Source organism: Eumetopias jubatus, unplaced genomic scaffold (assembly GCF_037043125.1).
Source record: "Eumetopias jubatus isolate StellerSeaLion01/CBP00866 unplaced genomic scaffold, mEumJub1_p1.0 scaffold_2, whole genome shotgun sequence".
NCBI classification, from domain to species: Eukaryota; Metazoa; Chordata; class Mammalia; order Carnivora; family Otariidae; genus Eumetopias; species Eumetopias jubatus.
Genome location: NW_028274808.1, coordinates 159,441,255 through 159,447,216, shown reverse-complemented (window position 1 = coordinate 159,447,216; position 5,962 = coordinate 159,441,255).

The following is a 5,962-nucleotide window of genomic DNA, read 5'->3' as shown; positions in this document are numbered from 1 at the left end:
GGAAGGAGGGATTTTCAAGCACCCACAGCTGCCCAGAATGGGATCATACAGGAATATAACAAGCTTGCCATTAATAAAGATGTTTAAATAGAGGCCGGATCATCAGATGGTTGGGAAAATGTTAAAGGGGTTTAAGCAGCTTAGGGGAAGTCAAACCAGCTAATGTTTAAAGTCCTTTTCAGTCCAGCAACCTGGGATTTCTGTCGTATCCACAGAAGACCATAAACAGAATATACTCACAACTCATTTCTATGTTGATATGTGGCAATGAGGTAACCCCATATTAGACTAGGTTATGAAAAAAAAATAAAAATAGGAATAGTTAATTTTCCCCCAAAAATGCATTCTACAAAGTACCGAGTTAAAAAAAAAAAAGAAATCTTATCTTTTTTCCATCTGCCTGTTTATACAGGGAGTTAGGACAGGATTGGGTGTTGAAAGGGAACTGGAAACCCACAGCTCTGAGTGAAAGGGTAGGCTCTGGGGGAGGTGGGGCAGGGGAAGGGTCTCTTATGGAGGGATTTTTAATTGGGCACTAAGCAATTTTTTTTTTTCCTCTGAGGTAGCCAGAAAAGCCAACAAGAGCTCCTTACCTCCAATTGACTCTGGTCTGTGCTGATCCAGAGGTTGGCAGCTCAAACGTTAGCAGGGGACAGTTCCTGACAATTCTGTGACAAGGGAGAGAGTCTCAAGGGACAAGGGTGCCCAAGAGCCGCAAATGTTGTTCTGCCTTCCGGGAGGTGAAGTGTCAGCTTTCAGCAAATGTTCCCTCTGTGCAAGGACAGAAAATGCCATCGCGAGAGCCGCTCTAACTGGGTTAAAAGTCATGTTTGTGCCACTTGAGTCAAAAGGCCAAGGCTTGGAAAAAGGAATCAGCCATTGGACAGGGTGATGATTGTGGATTGTTGATGGCTTAGATTTAAACTTCAAAGGATAAAGCTGTCAGCGGTAGCTTTTCTTGTTGCTTCTGTATTTTAGATTGGAAAATTTTTACTCAAGCCAGTCATATGCCCGATACCATGGGATAATTAAAGAGTAAAATAATGGCCATCAGATTTTTTTTTTAATTCCCTTCTCTGCCCATCATTCATGCTCTATTTACCCCCTAAACACCTCTCCTAATGTTAAATATTCTCTCCAGTTTGGCTTTAATAAATCCTCTCACCAATGCTGAACTTTATTTTTCATCAGCTTGGTTTTGATTGAGGGGAGCGTTGAAATAAATGGGCTATTCTTTTTGAGGATTTAGATTAATTCACTTTCCGTGTTCAGTGTTCAGTTTAGGATTCCAAACATATCAGTACCATCCACTGACTTCTGGTTCAAAAACCATCACACTTAAGAGAAGTTTTTGTCCTTGAGAGCCCCCATATTTTCAAGAGTTGGTCTTTAGAACTCTCATCTTCCTCTTTTGCCATCCCCCTCACCTCCTGTTCCGGACTGCTTGGGCTTTCTGTTATCACTTCCTTTTTTTTAGTTTTGTCCCTCTGTTCTCTTTTATTTCCTTCTTTGTTTTTCCCCATTTCAGCCAAAACTCCACTTGATTTGGCCCCAAGAATTTCTTTCTAGCAAGGGGTTCTCCTTAGACTATAACTAGATTCTGGGACCCCCTGCACATCGTCAAAAATTATTCCTGGATTTTTTTTCCAAAACACAGTTCCTGACTTACGATGGTTCAATTTACAATTTTTCCACTTCACACTGGTGTGAAAACGACACACAGAGAAACCATACTTGGAATCTTGAACTGTGGCCTTTTCCCAGGCTAGCCATAAAGTAGTATACTCTTGTGTTGCTGGGCGGGGGCAGCCATTTGATCGTGAGAGTAAACAACCACATGCCTACAACCAGTGTGTACCCATGCAACCATTCTGTTTTTCACTTTCAGTATGGTAGTCAATACATTACATGAGATACTCAACACTTCATTACAAAATAGGCTCTGTGTTAGATGATTTTGCCCCACTGTAGGCTAAGGTAGTGTTCTGAACACTTTTAAGCTATGATGTTCGGTAGGCTAGGTGTGTTAAATGCATTTTTGACTTACACTGTTTTCAACTTACAATGGGTTTATTGGAACGTACCCCACTATAAATGGAGGGATATCTGTAATATTAAGTATTTACTTAATTAACTTTTGCTTAGAAATGCATAGTCCCTATAGAAAACGTAACATACAGTAAAACATTCTTATAGAAAATGTAACATACAAACGAAGCGATAAAAATGACCTATTATCTTAGTACCCCAAAATGAATACTCTTAACATTTTGGTGTATTTTTCCCCAAATACATAGATGTGTATGTATTCTGTACAAAATTACTTATTTTCCTTCACTTAACAAAAGTAGAAACAAGAGCACACTCCAAGATCACTGAAATGCAGAGGTACGATGAGTTACCTCATAGAGAATGGGCAAGACTCACTCCACATCTCCAACCAACTAGGGTGTGATTGTCATTCAGCACAGGTGAGGAGTTTAGCTTGGTTTGGTCCCCCTGACTGTGCAACAGAATCACCTGGGATGCCTGGAAAAATCCAGTTGTCTGGGACCACTTACAGAAGTTCTGTTTCGATTAGTCTGGGGTGGGGAATGTGTTTTTTCTCCCAAGATTCTTCTATGATTGCAACGTGCAGCCCGAGTTGAGGATGACTGGCAGTCAAAGGATGACTGTAGGTTCTTGAACCATGATTAAGGTCACCTGAAGACACCTTCTCAATTAGAAGTTTCAGCGCTGATGAGTGACCTCTCCAGTTGATGTGGGAAGGTGTTGTGGGGTGCAAGGGCACAGGGACTCAGCCTAAGGGCTAATTGGCCAGAAGACTCTGGATTATCTCATGTTGTCACGTCATGTCTTCTTCATTCTCTTTATTTTCTGAAATATGCCAAAACACAAACTGAGCTCACCTTGCAGCCTCACCTCTTTATCAGGTGCTGCTTCGTTCTCTACTCAATCAACCCTCTTTCCTATTGGTGATGACTGGAGATATTCTAGATTGTTGGCTGTTTGTGGCCTCTTTTGCATCATCTTCCTGAGAAACGACTGGCTCTGTCCCATGGGCTACTCTTTGTGCACCTCCTAGATATGTAGCTATAGAGAAATATATAAATAAGAGGTAGCAAAGTCTTGGTTAACCAGAAACTTCAACTTCCAGAACACAGTAGGCTCTGTCCAAATTGTAGGACAGATAATCCTTAAAAAATAATCTGATGGCAAGGATTTCACTAAAAACAAAACCAAGCAGTGAATTTCTAGAGTTTCTTTTTTTTTTCTCTTTGCTTTGGAAAGACTCTACAAACTACCTTTAAGAAAATAGTTGTCAGATTAGGTGTGGGGTTAGGGTTTCTTAACCTGAGATCCAGAGATAGACTTTAGTTGGATTGGGGGGTGGTCTATGAACCACTTGAAATTGAAGGCAAAATGCACATGCATGTGTGTGTGTGTGTCTGTTTACCCAAATGGCTTGGTGTTTTCATCTTTTAGGGAAATTATTTGAATGGAATTCAGTTTAAAGCCTGTGAATTATCCACATCCTCACAAATCATGGACCACAGCTGGCTGCCACCCTGGCTGGGCTCTTGTCCTTGAAGCATCAATAGCTCAGGATGGTGTTTCTTTCATAGAAAGGGAGAAAAACATTGCACTTTAAAATAGTCTTTAGGTCTCAAGAGGTGGTGATGGAGACTTGGCACTCAGATGACCTACAGGCACTTTTTGGTCTCAAATACTCCAGTTTCTCCCACAGACACCTCAAAGACTTCAAAGACAACTGGACTTTGGGAGTGCCAGGCTTTTGAGGTGGGGCATAGAGCATGTGGGAATGCTCCTCAGAGACAGGAAGGGTGGATGATTTTTAACATAAGTGGACTGGGGATAAAATAAAAACATGGAGTGTAAAATATTCCATACCTGTCTGCCTGTTACCTGATCCATGTAATCATGGAAAATACAAGTTTTCTGCTATGGTCAGGGAGTGGCAATGAACTAATTAATTAATATTCAGTTTTATTAAAAAATTGCCACCATACCTGCTATGTTAAGAATAGCAAAATTTTAAAGGATAATAGTGTCATAAAATAATATATTATATTTATATATTATGATATAAGCATATAATATATAATAATATAAATGATATTTATTAAAAATATAAATAAAATAATATATATGTAAATAATAAAATTATATATTATGTTCTATTTTATTATATATTTATTATATGTTAGAATGTAGTATATTCAGTATATTATATAAATATTATATATTTATTATATATTATTGTAATTATATATTTATAGTAATATAGTATATAATTAACATATACTATATTATATATAATTATATAATATGTATGTATTATTATAGGGAACATAACTAAACCATTGGTGATTCAAATGCACTTCTTCAAGCCCCTCTGGGCTACTGCTGAGAACAACAACTATCTGGCTTCTATTCCCCTCATTCTTCTCCACTCTGCTGCCTCCAGATAATAATTATCTCCTTTTGCCAAATCACAGGGCTTCCTTAGTTCTCTTCCTCTTCAACTCCTCAGCTGCACTTGACAGTTAACCTCCCGCTTGAAACTTACTATAACCCAGGCTTCTGTAAAAGTTCACTTTGCGGATTCTCCTCTGAACGCCTAGCAAAGTTTTTTGGCTCACTTTGTCAGCTCACTTCCTTCCCCATGTCTAAGTGGGGATGCTCCTCAAAGCTCCTTGGATTCTGTTTTCCTTCCGTTATGCTCTCTGCTTTGAGAGACCCATCCATCACTCCAGCATCATTTTGAGGTGACACCTCCAGCCCTGACTCTTTGCCCCCAGAATTTGTGACTAGCACCTACTCAGAGGACATAGCCACTTGGATATCCTCCCATCACTTCAAGCTCAACGTGTATGAAAGCACAGCCATCTTCAGTCTCATACACCATTCACTGCATTCCCGTTTTCCTTGGCATCACTTTCATTCATCCCTCATTTTCAGGAGCTCTGTCCAATCTACCTCCAAGTGAGTTCTTTTCTTAAAATTATTTCTTAGATATTTTTATTATTTTCTTCTAACTTCTACTTCCAACATCCTAGTCCAGACTCTAGCACCTCACATCAGCATCCTGCCATCACATAGGTAAGGTGCCCGGTGTGGCCAATGCTGCCGATCGACTACTAAGTACCTATTCTCCCTTCCTTCCTTACTAAAAAAGATTTCCAATTATTTGGGAGGTTGCCATATGCTCAGGTAAAAATATCTGCTCAGCGTCTGCAGGTGGATGACCTAGTTCTACCGATGAGCACTTCTACAAGTGAGGATTCTGGGAGAGCTATTGCCTTCCTGATGAAAGGGAAGAAGACCCAGCTGGTGAAGTTTTTCCCCCTCCTCCTTCTTTCCTTTTCTCCTGCATGGAAGGTAGATGCAGGACTGTGATGAAGATACTGTACTTTAAGTCTGGTAAGTAAGTTTTAAATATCACCTCAAGTGCTTTCTTGTGTTGAGACCTTGGGAAATGGACCTAACCTCTTTAAGCCTCAATTTCATATCTGTAAAATGGGTGCAACAATATTACTAGGCTGTTCGGAAGAGTAAAAGTACTAATACATAATATAAAGCATTGAGCATGGTGCATGTGCAGGACCTCGTCCCATCAATGTGGTAGATGGTACTCTAGCTGTTCCCATTCTCTAAACTCCTATTATATTTGGAATAATTATGTCACGTATTTGTACTGCCTTAGTTCGTCTCTCCCGGATTCCTGGTCTCCTACGAAGCAAGAAGACTAATCAACTCGAGGCCATCAACTGTCTTCTCTGCTTGTTTTAGAGTCTCCAAATGGCCTTGTCCAATTCTAGGTGTGTAGTATGCTCTCGAAAACACTTAGGGACTTAATGATAGATTATATCATATATGTGCCGGAAATCAGGTCTCCAGACAAATTAAGTGTTTGCTAAAGTTGGGAAACGAAGAGCAG